This window comes from Trichechus manatus, unplaced genomic scaffold, assembly GCF_000243295.1.
Source record: "Trichechus manatus latirostris isolate Lorelei unplaced genomic scaffold, TriManLat1.0 scaffold00062, whole genome shotgun sequence".
Classification (NCBI taxonomy): domain Eukaryota; kingdom Metazoa; phylum Chordata; class Mammalia; order Sirenia; family Trichechidae; genus Trichechus; species Trichechus manatus.
In genome coordinates, this window is record NW_004443998.1 from 4,627,918 (window position 1) to 4,641,017 (window position 13,100).

Below are 13,100 nucleotides of genomic sequence, written 5' to 3' on the forward strand. Positions count from 1 at the left end.
TACTTTCTTTTTCTGGAGAGCGTTCTTGTTAAAAATCTTGAATGGACTGTGATTTAAAAAAAAAAGTAAGAACTGTGGCCTTATTGAATGGGAGCTGTACTGTGAATTGTAAGCATAAATTTGAAATAATAGTTGTGAAATTGTTTAAAGCATCCTGAAAATAATATTAAAAGAAAAATCTGATGAAAACTAGAAGATTACTTCATGTGTAATACTGAACTTGAACTCAAAGGGATTAGAGCAGATAAGAAAGACATTGCTAGTAGAGAAAGAGAAGTCCCTGGGTCATGCAAACAGTTAATGCACCCAGCTGGTAACTGAAAGACGGTTGGTTTGAGTCCACCCAGAGGCGCCTCAGAAGAACGGCCTAGCCTAGCGATTTTCTTTCAAACAATTAGCCCTTGGAAAGTCTGCAGAGCACAGTTCTACTCTGACACATGCGGTGTCACCATGAGTCAGAATTGACCGGATGCCAACGTGGTAGTGGTAGAAGAGAGACCAAAAAGCTATGTTTGCCAAGTTTTCACACGACATCTGGATCCCTCTTTTTATCTTCGCTCCAGTTTTCCCATAAGGGTGAGTTGTAACCCACAAAAGACGTATCTTAATCATTTAAGTCTTTTTTCCCTCTGGATAACTTTTTTTAATTTAAAAGTTTTATTTTGCCTTGTTACCAGAAATCCAAAAAGTATGTTCTGTTTTATGTTTATTAAGTAGTTGAGGTCATTATTGAATATAACAGATGATCAAATTTATTTTTGTAGTTTTTTGGATCACATTTTTCCACATAGTTGAAAGAATGAGTAAAACTATGTAACACAGACCCTGCTGAAGATAAAAGAACCAACTTGTTGGGAAAATTTCATGCAGATATCAAAAATGTAGTTTACCTAGTATCAGAAAAAGAAAATAAACTTTTAAAAATAATTCTATTATTTATAATACTAATATTATTTTAATGCTAAGAACCCGTTGCTGTCACATCGATTCCGACTCTTAGCAACCTTGCAGGACAGAGTAGAACTGCCCTATAGGGTTTCCAAGGCTGTAATCTTCTCGGAAGCAGACCGCCACATCTTTCTCTGGTGGAACAGCTGGTGGGTTCGAACTGCAGCAGAGCACTTAACCTTTGTGCCACCAGAGCTCCTTTTAATACTAATTTATTTAATGAGAACCATTTCAGTTACAGAAGGGAAGTTGATATAGTACATTGTAACTGCTGGAACTTTTTTAAAAGCGAGGTCTTCGATTTATTGCAAGGCATAATTATTTTCTTTTAGAAGATTAAAATACCGATTATAGACCCTTTTCTTTTCCACTTCAGTTTAAATCTGCCTGATTTGACAGGGCCAGGATTTTCACGTAATCACAATTTGGTTTGGGATTGAGAACCTTTGTTTCCTATCAGGCAAAACTGCTATTGAAGTCTTCAGAGTACCCCCCTAATTTGTTAGCAAGGTAGAGTGGGCACGGAGAGCTAATTTTCCTTCCTGGAATTCTGTGTTGCTATGGACAAGTCACATATCAAGTAGTGAATAGAAACTTTAGTGTGATTATTGTGTTATAAAGGTTGCTTTTAAGGAGATTTGTTTTATTGCGGGGGGGCTGGACGTTTTGCAGGGAAGAATGGTTTTATGCAGCAGAATGAACAGTCTAAGCATATTTCCTCTTTTAAAATATTTTGCCCAAATGTATAATTTAAGAGATCCTCTTAAAATATTGGCAGTATTAATTTGCAGAGTTCATATAACAATTTTGTGTGAAGAATAATATTTCAGTAGCATGACTGAAATGAACAAGGTACTGGTATAATTTTTAGGGAAACTTAACATAGTTTATCAAAAGTCTCTAAAATTTAATTCCCTAGTTTGGCTGCTAACCAAAAGGTCAGCAGTTCAAATCCACCAGCCACTTCCTGGAAACCCTATGGGGCAGTTCTACTCTTCTATAGGGTGGCTATGAGTCGGAATCGACTCAAGGGCAATGAGTTTGGTTTGGTTGGTTTAGTCAGTTAAATTTAATCATTCATTAGTATAAAATATAAAAAAAACTTATTTTCATCAAAATGACATTGAATGTTGCAAGAAGTTTAATTTGTGGTCTTATGACTACAAATTTTTTAATCACATGCATCTATAACATAAAATTGGGACAAAATTTGATATTTTAAATTAACAAATTACCACTGTCAAGTTATATCGGTGAGTCTATGTCCATTGTCCTCAGATACTGCCTTTGCAAGGATTTGTTTAAGATTGAAAAACTATCAATGTTGACAACTGGTCATTGTTGAGCTAATTACACCCATGTACAGTTTTTAATTAAAAATGTATTAGCACAAAATCATTTCTATCGTTATCATTTTTGGACTATCCAGCATTGCCTTGATAGTTTAGCAGTATCTAAGTATCTTGAATATATGTGAAATTTTTAGTTATATTTGGTTAATTTATTAAAAGACGAGCATTGAACTCATCTTTTATGAAACACTTAAGTTTTTGAAGTATATTTCAATGAAGTTCTCTAGATTTTTATGTTCTGGGTTATTTAAATGCCTAAAATGATTGTTACACAATCGATCTTTAAAAAATAAAATATTAATGAAGTGTTCTTGTTTTCATTTTTATTAATAGCCAAATTTGCCTTGAAATCATTCATGTTAAAATTGTAGTAGATTGGCAGTATATAATTAAAACCAAATACAATAATTTGAAGTGATGTACACTTACCACCAAACCTTTTTTTCTTTTTTTTTTTTTTAAATGAAGCCGGCCTCAATTATAGATGGATCTCTGGGTGAAAGGAAGGGCAGGAGGGAGGCAGCACACTTTCCCTTTAAGCAGGTGATGCATAGACAACAGACAATTTGGGATTATAAAGAAGAATTTTACTGGGAAAATTTATTATAAAATCTCTTATTTTTGAAACATTTGTATTTGGGTATTGGATTCTTCAGTGGTTATAATTTTGAAGAATTTCTTTAAGGACAGCGTGGGACTGTAGAGAAAATCTTTTTATGTTTCGGTACAATTAGGGCTTTCTGGGCAGAGTTTACTAAAGCTGAGGACCTGGACCTGTGCTGAAAGAGAGGCCTTGGAAGTTAAATTATGACTGAGTAGATCATGCAAACAAAACAAAAACTGTTACTTCTTGGATACGTTCGTCTGGGTTGTAAATCTGGAGATGGCTAGTCTTATCTTCCCTCTAGAGAAACATGTTTACATTCTAAAGGGTAAGAACTGGTCCTTTCCCAGAGGACTTAATGTACATTTAGAGAGAGAAGATTTCTCTCCCTCTGTCTGGAGGGTAGAAGGACTGCTGTAAAGCTGTTCTGTATCACCACCTACATTCATATTTTGGGTGCCTCATCTGTAGTACAAACCCTGGTACGTGAAGGGTGACATCTCATCTGGCTCTTACTAGTTGCCCCAGGGGTGACGACTGAGGTGTGGGAACCAGCATAAGTCATTAAATCTGTCCCTGCTCCAGAAACTGTACTTTCAGCACAATACAAATAAATAGATACGAAAAAATTAAGACAACGTATTTTATCTCATGTTTTTGGACATTGTCTTCCAGTTAAATCATATATATGTTGTTTTATTACACGTTGTTATATTATGGGATACTGAAAAAGTTTTAGAACCAAGAGTTCAGTCTTGAATAATTGGATGCTTGCTTTTATATTTTCTCCTAAATAGGGGCAAATTAAATTCAAGTAGTTCAATTTAAGGGTATAATTAAAACAGTCCACTCCTGTTGGTACCGAGATTTTAAATCTAATATTTCAGTAGTGAACTGTGAGTTGAGGCGAAAACTGGGTTTATGTGAAGAAATCAGACCCTGTAAGTCATGAAGTGAAGATTATTACAAAAGCAGAAAGAAATGACTCTGAGTTTTAACAAAGAAGGAAGAAATGGTGAAACCACTTCAAAATCACACTTTTACAGCTTTTTAAACTTTATTAGGTTGATAACATGAAAAAAATAAATGGTAGAAGATTTTTTTGTTTTTAATTCATCCCTTTTTTTCCAGTCCTAGCTCAGATCTTTTTTAAATTGCTGATCAGGTACTGCCTGCGCCGAGAGATCGGTTTATTTCTACGTATAGGTCATCATCTCTGGTAAGAGTCCCTGGGTGGTGCAAAAGGTTAAGTGTTTGACTCCTAACCGAAAGGTTGGTGGTTCAAACCCACCTAGAGGCACCTCGGAAGACAGGCCTGGCGATCCACTCCTTATAAACTCTATGGAGCAGTTCTACTCTGCTTACATGGGATCACCATGAGTTGAAATCTACGCCGCAGCAACTAACAAAAACACTTACTGATGAAGATCAAAGACCACAGCCTTCAGTATGGATTACACCTCAACATAAAGAAAACAAATATCCTCACAACTGGACTAATAAACAACATCATGATAAATGGAGAAAAGATTGAAGTTGTCAAAGATTTCATTTTACTTGGGTCTTTGATACAGATTGACCTTAATGCCTCTAGAATTATCATTTGTTCTTGAGAGACTTGAGTGATGTGTGTGTGTGTACACATGCGTGCATGTTTGCACACATACACGTCTACAGATTTTGAGCAGTTGCCCTCTAGATCAGGAAGAATAAGGAAGTAAGACCTCTTTTGAATAGGACCTTGAAGTGCCAGCGCCTATGCTGGGCAATTAAATATTCATTCCTAGGCTGAATAATGTAGACTTCGTTAAATAAACTGTTGGAGGTTATCGTGTCCCCTGGATTGTACTGGTTTTAGGGAATGGTGTGGAGGGGAAAATAGTAAGACCATCTGCTGTAGGCAGGAGATGGAGTTTTTTGTTTTTGTCCTAATTTTCCTTGTGATTTCTTCTTTGACCTATGGGTTATTTAGAAGTGAGTCGTTTAATTTTTAAATATTTGGGGACTTTCTAGCTATCGATCTGTTACTGGTCTCTAGTTTAATTCCATTGTGGTCAGACAACAACATACTTGCTGGATTTAAATTCTTTTAATTTGTTGAAGTTTGTTTTAGAGCCCAGCATATGGCCTATCTTGGTGAATATTCCATGAGTAAAGAATGGGCATTCTGCTGTTATTCAGTGGAGTGTTCTATAAATGTCAGTGAGGTCAAGCTGGTTGAGTGTTGTTCAACCATTGATATTCTTAATGATTTCCTGCCTACTTGGTTTTTTGATTACTGAGCTATGGTAGGCAGAGTAATGGCCCCTAAGGATGTTCTAGTCCTAATCCCTGGAACCTGTGAATATGTTACGTTACATGGCAAAAGAGACTTTCCAGATGTGATTAAATTAAGGATTTTGAGATGGGGGAGATTATCCTGGATTATTCAGGTGGGTTCATATGTGTTCTTAAAATTGGAAAAGAGGCAGAAGAGGAGGTGAGAGTGATATGATGTGAGAAGAACCTGACCTGCCTTTGCTGGCCTGAAAGGTGGAAGAAGGGGCCCAGGAAATGAGGAATGCAGACAACCTCTGGAAACTGGAAAAGACCAAGGAAACAGTTTATCCCTGACGGCCTCCAGAAGGACCACAGCCCTCCCTACACCTTGGTTTTAGCCCAGTGAGACCTGTGTCAGATTTCTAACCTACAGAACTGTAAGGTAATGAATTTGTGTTGTTTTAATCAACTGAGCTTATGATTTGTTACAGCAGCTATGGAACACTAATACACTGAGTAAGGAGTGTTAAAGTCTACAGCTGCAATTGTGAATTTGTCTCTTGCTCCTTTCAGTTCTTCAGTTTTTGCTTCTTGTATTTTGAAGCTCTGTTGTTAGGGTGCATACACATTTATCATTTTTATGTCGCCAGGAGTTGGCCTGACTCAGCTGCAGTTAACAACAATGATGTCTTGATGAATTGACCCCTTTATCATTATGTAATGTTATCTCTGATGATATTCCTTGTTCTGAAGTCTACTTTGTATGATATTAATATAACCACTCCAGCTTCCTTTTAGTTAGTATTAGAATGATGTATCTATTTTCATTCTTTTACTTTTAACCTATCCATGTGTTCATATTTTAAGTGAGTTTCTCATAGAGAGCATATAACTGAGTGTTGCTTTTTTTTTTTTTTATGACAGTCTTTTAAAATTTGGGTGTTTAGAACATTTTTAATTTAATATAATATGGACATTGCTGGATTTAAATTTATTACCTTGTTGTGTCCTATTTGTCTTATTCTTTTTTTTGCTTTTGCCTCTTTTGGATCAATTTTGCTGCATTTTGATCGATTCAGGATTTCTTATTCCATTTTATCTCTGCTTTTGGCATAGTAGTTGTATCTGTTTTAAAAATATTTTTAGTGTTAGATCTAGGGTTTACCATATTTATCTTTAATTTACTGAAATCTCCTTTTAAATAATATCACACCACTTCATATATAGTGTAAGAATCTTGCAACAATGTATTTCCAATTCCTCCCTTCCATTTTCCTGCTATTTTTGCCATACATCTTACCTTTGCATTTGTTGTTGTTGTTAGGTGCCATCGAGTCAGTTCCAACTCATAGCAACCCTGTGTGCACGGGACAAAACACTGCCTGGTCGTGTGCCATCCTCACAGTCATTGTTAATGCTTGAGCTCATTGTTGCAGCCACTGTGTGAATCCATCTCATCGACAGTCTTCTTCTTTTTCACTGACCCTCTACTTTACCAGCATGATGTCCTTCTCCAGGGACTGGTCCCTCCTAATAACATGTCCAAAGAATGTGAGATGGAGTCTTGCCATCCTTGCTTCTAAGGAGCATTCTCGCTGTATTTCTTTTAAATCAGACTTGTTCGCTCTTCTGGCAGTCCATGGTATATTCAGTATTCTTTGCCTTCTGCTGCTATTCATAAGGTTTTCACTGGCCAATTTTTTCAGAAGTAGACTGCCAGGTCCTTCTTCCTAGTCTGTCTTAGTTTGGAAGCTCCACTGAAACCTGTCCACCAAGGGTGACCCTGCTGGTATTTGAAATACCAGTGGCAGAGCTTCCAGTATCACAATATGCAAGCCCCCACAGTACAACGAACTGACAGACACGTGGTGGATTACATACGTTGTAACTTCCTATTTTTGTTTTAGACGGTCAGTTATTTTTAGCATGATATTTTGGAGGATATATATATTCTCTCTCTCTCTCTCTCTCTATATATATATATATATATATATGATTACCTACTTAGGTAGCATTTCCTGTGTTCTTCATTCCTTTATGTATTTCCAGATTTCATTTTGGTGTCATTTTTCTTCTGCCTGATGGATTTTAACATTTCTTATAGTGCAAGTGTGCTGGGAATTCATTCTCTCAGCTTTTGTTTTTCTGAAAAAGCCTTTATTTTGCCTTCAGTTTTGAAAAATATTTTCACTGGGTGTAGAATTCTGGATTGACAGATTTTTTTGTTTTGCTTTTTAGAATTTCTCTTATTTAAAGACATTGCTCCCTGTGCTCTGCCACAGTGGGTGGTTCAGGTGTCTTGTCTACAGTTCAGCTCCCTGATGTGTTGAGAAATAATTATGATTTTGTAGTGTCTCTGACTTTTTCTCATTTTTAGAGTGGGAGAAACATTCTTTGCAATTCCATCCTAAGCAGAACTTTTATTTTTTCTTTTTAATATATTTTTTTTTAATTTTGAAAAAGTTTACAGACACAGGACAGAGCTAGGGGATATATGGAGCCCTGGTGGTGCATTAGTTAAGAGCTCGGCTGCTATCCAAAATGTCGGCAGTTCAAATCCACCAGTCACTCCTTGGAAACCCTATGGGGGGCAGTTCTGCTCTGTCCTCCAGGGTCGCTATGAGTCAGAACCAACTCGGCAGCACCTGACAACAACAACAGCAGGGGATGTATATGTATGCCCCGCCATACATACTCAGCGTCTGTGTTTAGTTCTGTATCTGTATGTGGTGAAAACCGTGAGATCACACGTGTTCATTTTCAGTTTACCACCACATTCTACTTTTCTCCGTTCCATATTTATAATTTGCTGTATTAACGGGAAAACCTGGCTCCTATTTTTAATGTGTTTATTATGCTTGCTTATTGACCAATAACCCTGTATGTAGCTAAACAAATAATATCTTTAATAAGAGTCAGCACAGCGCTGGTTCCTGTGAGGCGGAGGTTAAAGATGTCCCAAATGTCCAGCTCTCCAAGCTGCTGTACACTCCATCATCGCTAACACCAACCGCTCCCCCTCTCCTCAATACTCTTCCTCCCATTTTTGGGTTCGGTAATATCACTGCAACATCTAACAGAACTCAAAAACTGTACTTAGAGTTAAGTGGTTTATAGGGGAAGTAACAGGTTACAACTCAGGGTCAACTTGGAAATAAGGGAACAGAACTTGAGATCAGGATCAGCTTCGTCAGTTAGGGCAGCATCCAGCCAGACCAGCTCTCAGCTCCTCCTCGACCATGCTAGCTGGTAGCCCTTCTCTGTGTTAATCTTGGCAGTGCCAGCAAGCTGGTCCCTGCTGCGGGCCCTGCCCTGCCTGGCCTCTGCCCTGCTCAGGCAAGTGTTACAGTTCTCTTGGCTCCTCTGACAAGTGCTCCAAGGCACCCCACCCTGTCAGCAAGCTTCCTGCCCGAAGGTGCTCAGCTCTCTCTCGCTCCGGAGGCTCGTCTCCTGGTTCCTGCTGTTTGGGTCACTGCACCATCTTATGCCGTCTTCAGTGTTACAACTCCTTTTGTCTGTCTCTGTCTCTCAAAACCTCTGTGGGACTGGCTGCTTATGTAAGCTAGCCACTCAATTTTATTGGGTGGTTTTACATACCCTATTTGCATAGCAGACTGACCAATCCCTGCAAGGCCAGAAAGGCCATATATAAAGAGAAACCCATTGCACTGCAGCAGTCTCTTGTCTGTGCCTCTCTGTGCCTGTACCCCCTCCTACCTGCTGGCTGTGGAACTGCACCAGACTATCCCCCCAACACATGCAGATGTGAATGCCTGCCGTGTGTATTTCAGTTGGGCTCTAAAACACTGTTGTGGATTCCTCCTCACTCAGCCCCCACTCTGACTCCTCATGTGGGGATGCCTTCTTGCATGGAGTCTCTCCTTACCCTGTTCAAGGTCTGATAGCCCACACCCACCTGCCTCTGCATGGATGCCTTCCTCACCTGTATATGCCTGCCTCCACACGCTGGGCTTCCTTTCCCTTGGAAACTCGCCTCACCGTGCTGGGGTCAGCAACCCACATCAGATTCCTCCTCCTTGTGGACACCTTCAACTCGACTTGGGCTCTGCTACCAGTGCTGAGCAGTCCAACATCAATGCCTCCTCATCCAGCCTGGGCTCTGACACTGCCCCCTCCCTCATGGACACCTGCCTTGTTCTGCTCCCCCAAACGGCCATGGGAGGTCCCTGGATGGTGCAGGAGTTTGTTCCTGGCTAACAGAAAGATTGGGGGTTCGAACCCACCCAGTGGCACCGCGGAAGAAAGGCCTGGTGATCTGCTTCCGTAAAGATTACAGCCAAGAAACCTCTATGAAGCAGCTCTACTCTGTAACACATGGGGTTGCTATGAGTCGGAATCGACTCAATGGCAGTAGGTTCAACAGGACTGAATTTGTCTGGAAGAGAAAGGAAGGAAAGGAAAAGGAAGAAAATGTGGGCAAAAATGGAGTTTTTTTTAAATAGGAGGGAAGATAGGTAGAGATTTTGCAGCATACATGACTGAAGTTCTCACTCGGCCAACATGTAATGAGGTTCTCTTTGTATCAAGAAGTGTGCTCAGTCATGGCTGTTCAGTCATAGACACACAAACATATAAGGAGAAACAGTCCCTGTCCTTCAGGCTAGCTGTGGGGGAGTGGGGGGAGGAAATAAAAATGAGAGCCTACCCCTCAGGCCATAAAATCACAAATTGCATTTTATGTTTTGTAAAGGGAGGACCTACTTGAGACAGTGTTTAGAAAACACCTCTCTGTGAGATGGTATTTAACCTGAGACCAGCCTGGCAGTGGTTGTTGGTGGAGGAGGTGAAGGGAGGTGGGATCCCAGCATTCTGGAGGAATGAGCAGAAAGTGCAGAAGCTCTAAGACAGAGAGGAACTTGGTCTGTCTGAGGAGCTGAGAGAAGGGCAGGGTGCTTGAGGCATAGTGAATGAAGTAGGGGCCAGAGGTTTGGCATAGAAGATGAAGAAGCTCCTGTGTGATGACTTGTTTTCTCAGTGAACCATGAACAGGGTTATCAGCTGGAAGTGAGGAGCATAGGGGGAAAGGGGGAAGGTCTTACGTAGTTGTGGCAGGAGGAGGAATGTGTACTGCCAGGTAGTATGGAGACTTCACTTCGGATCAAAAGTCCAGATCCTGAGGTACATCAGTGTGTAAGAAAAATACAATGGTCGACTTTGAAATTGGCAGTCAAGCCTAGAAACTGGGGTGTGTTTGTGAGGGGTCCCCATGAAAGATTCAACTTTTTATCCTTTTTCTTTGGGCCCTGGGAAATACTCACATTTGGCATACAGGCAGTTTTTAAAAATTGTAATTCCACCTAGTTAATACCAAACCTCCAGTAAAAGTCTATTACAGACATAGTCCTTGTGTTGTGTTCATGGTATTGTGGGAAAGTGAGGAAAGGACAGTTAATCTAAATGTGGCTTTTTCCCTGCACCCCCCTCTGCTGAGGTCGAAAAAGCAGCATACCCAGTGGGTTCTTAGCAGCGAAATAACCAAGTTCCTTGGTGGAGCTAAGTCAGGAGAACGCTGAGTCCGGGATTAAATCTGCAGAAATGCTGGGACAGGAACTACAGTTTTTGCTTCAGTGACTAGTGGGACAATGCTGCAATGCCTTTCTTTAAACAGTATTGGAAAAGACACTTTGAGAAATCTGGAGGACTTGGAGACACCGAGGTCGCTGATACCTGGGGTATAGAAAAACAAAGATTTGGGGATGGAAAATAGGAAGAGCTGTCTTCCACTAAGACAGAGTGGGAGCAGAAAGAAGGTAGGAGTTACAGAACATTAAAAAAGCAAAAGGAGCAGAATTAGGCAAATGATAACCCATGAAGAAATCTTATTTTTTCCATTTATTAACTGTTGTTGTTGTTAGATGCCATGGAGTTGGTTCCAACTCATAGCGACCCTATGTATAACAGAATGAAACACTGCCCAGTCCTGCGCCATCCTCACAATCATTGCTGTGTTTGAGCGCATTGCTGCCCCCACTGTGTCGATCCATCTCACTGGGAGTCTTCCTTTCTTTCACTGACCCTCTACTTTACCAAGTGTGATGTCCTTCTTCTAGGACTGGTCCTTCCTGATAACATGTCCAAAGTAAGTGGGATGAAGTCTTGCCATCTTTGCTTCTAAGGAGCATTATTGCTGGACTTTTTCCAGGACGGATTTGTTCATTCTTCTGGCAGTCCATGGTATATTCAATATTCTTCGCTAACTCTATAATTCAAAGACATCAATTCTTCTTCATCCTTCTTCATTCATTGTCCATTTTTCGCATGCATATGAGGTGATTGACAATACCATAGTTTGGGTCAGGTGCACCTCAAAGTGACATCTTTGCTTTTGAACACTTTTGAACAGATTTGCCCGATGCAATACGTTTTTTGATTTCTTGACTGCTGCTTCCATGGACGTTGATTGTGGATCAAAGTAAAATGAAATCCTTGGCAACTTCAATGATTGATTTTTTTCTGTTATCATGATGTTGCTTATTGGTCTAAAGCTATTTAAAATCTAGTAGCATGAAAAACTTTTGTTTTTATTTGAAATAGCAAAGATTTTATGGTGTATCTTTTTTTTAACTTTTTTATTGTACTTTAGATGAAGGTTTACAGAACAAATAGTTTCTCATTAAACAGCCAGTACACATATTGTTTTATGACATTGGTTAACAACCCCACGAAATGTCAACACTCTCCCTTCTCAACCTCGGAGGACCTTTTTTTTTGGTGAAAATACACATAGCCAAAGTTACACCATTTCAAAAGTTTCTACATGTACAATTCAGTGACATCGATTACATTCTTCCAGTTGTGCCGCTATTCTCACTATCCTTTTCCACATTATTCCATCACCATTATCTTCAACTCACTGCCCCCTAGGCCTGCCCTACGAATGCCAGTAATTTCCATTAGTCCTTAAACTGGCCCAAGCCAGATTTGGCCGGCCCTGAATGTGCAAAAGGGCCAGCTGTGACCACTAATTGACTTCAGCAGAGGACACAGCAACAGGTAGAATGAATCAGAAGGAATATCATCACTCGCATCGAAGCAAGAGGTCCGACAAGAACCACATCACCTCCTGTTTCCTGGCCACCTTCTAAAATTTTCCCTCTCAGTACACCTGTGCGGCCACCAGCTTGCTGCCCAAATCACATATAAGCCTTGCTTTCCCATAGCTCAGGGAGCCCATCTGAGGAATTTCCTCCTGGCTCCTTGCTCTGTGTATTGCAATAAACCTACTTTCTCTTCCTGAAAAACTGGTGTCCAGATGATTAGCAAGTCTGAGTGGGCCAAGGACCCACCTTCTAGAGTTTGGTAACATCTGCTTCCTCAGAGATTTATAGCCTTGGAAACCCAAGGCGGGTGGTTATGAGTCAGAATCAAGACAGTGGGTTTTTGGTTTAATCTTTCTCCCATAGAGCGGCTGGTGAGTTCTAACCACCACCCCTTCCGTTAGCAGCCAAGCGCTTAGCCACTGCTCTACCTGGAGTCCTTCCACAGCTGACAGGAGTGAAAAGCCTATTGCTGAGCCACCCTGAGGCTGCTGTGAATGAGACCCGTCCTTCCCAATAGCATAACGCCCCATGCTGCCCCAGAAGCGCGCAACCCTGGCTGCCGCCCGCTCCCTGCCTAAAGAGAAGGCGCGCCCGGCTTCCCAGGGAGCGCGAGCCCCCCCGCCCCACCGGCGAAGCACACGCGTCCCCCCGCCCCTTGCCGCCCGAGAGATACGCACGCCTCCCCCTCCGTCGACCGAGAAATACGCACACCTCGCCCCGCCGCCCGAGGAGCACGCCCCTCCTCCCTCACCCGTGGAGCGCACGCCCCCCGCCGCCCGAAGACCACGCCCCTCCTCCCTCACCCGTGGAGCGCACGCCCCCCGCCGCCCGAGGACCACGCCCCTCCTCCCTCACCCGTGGAGCGCACGCCCCCCG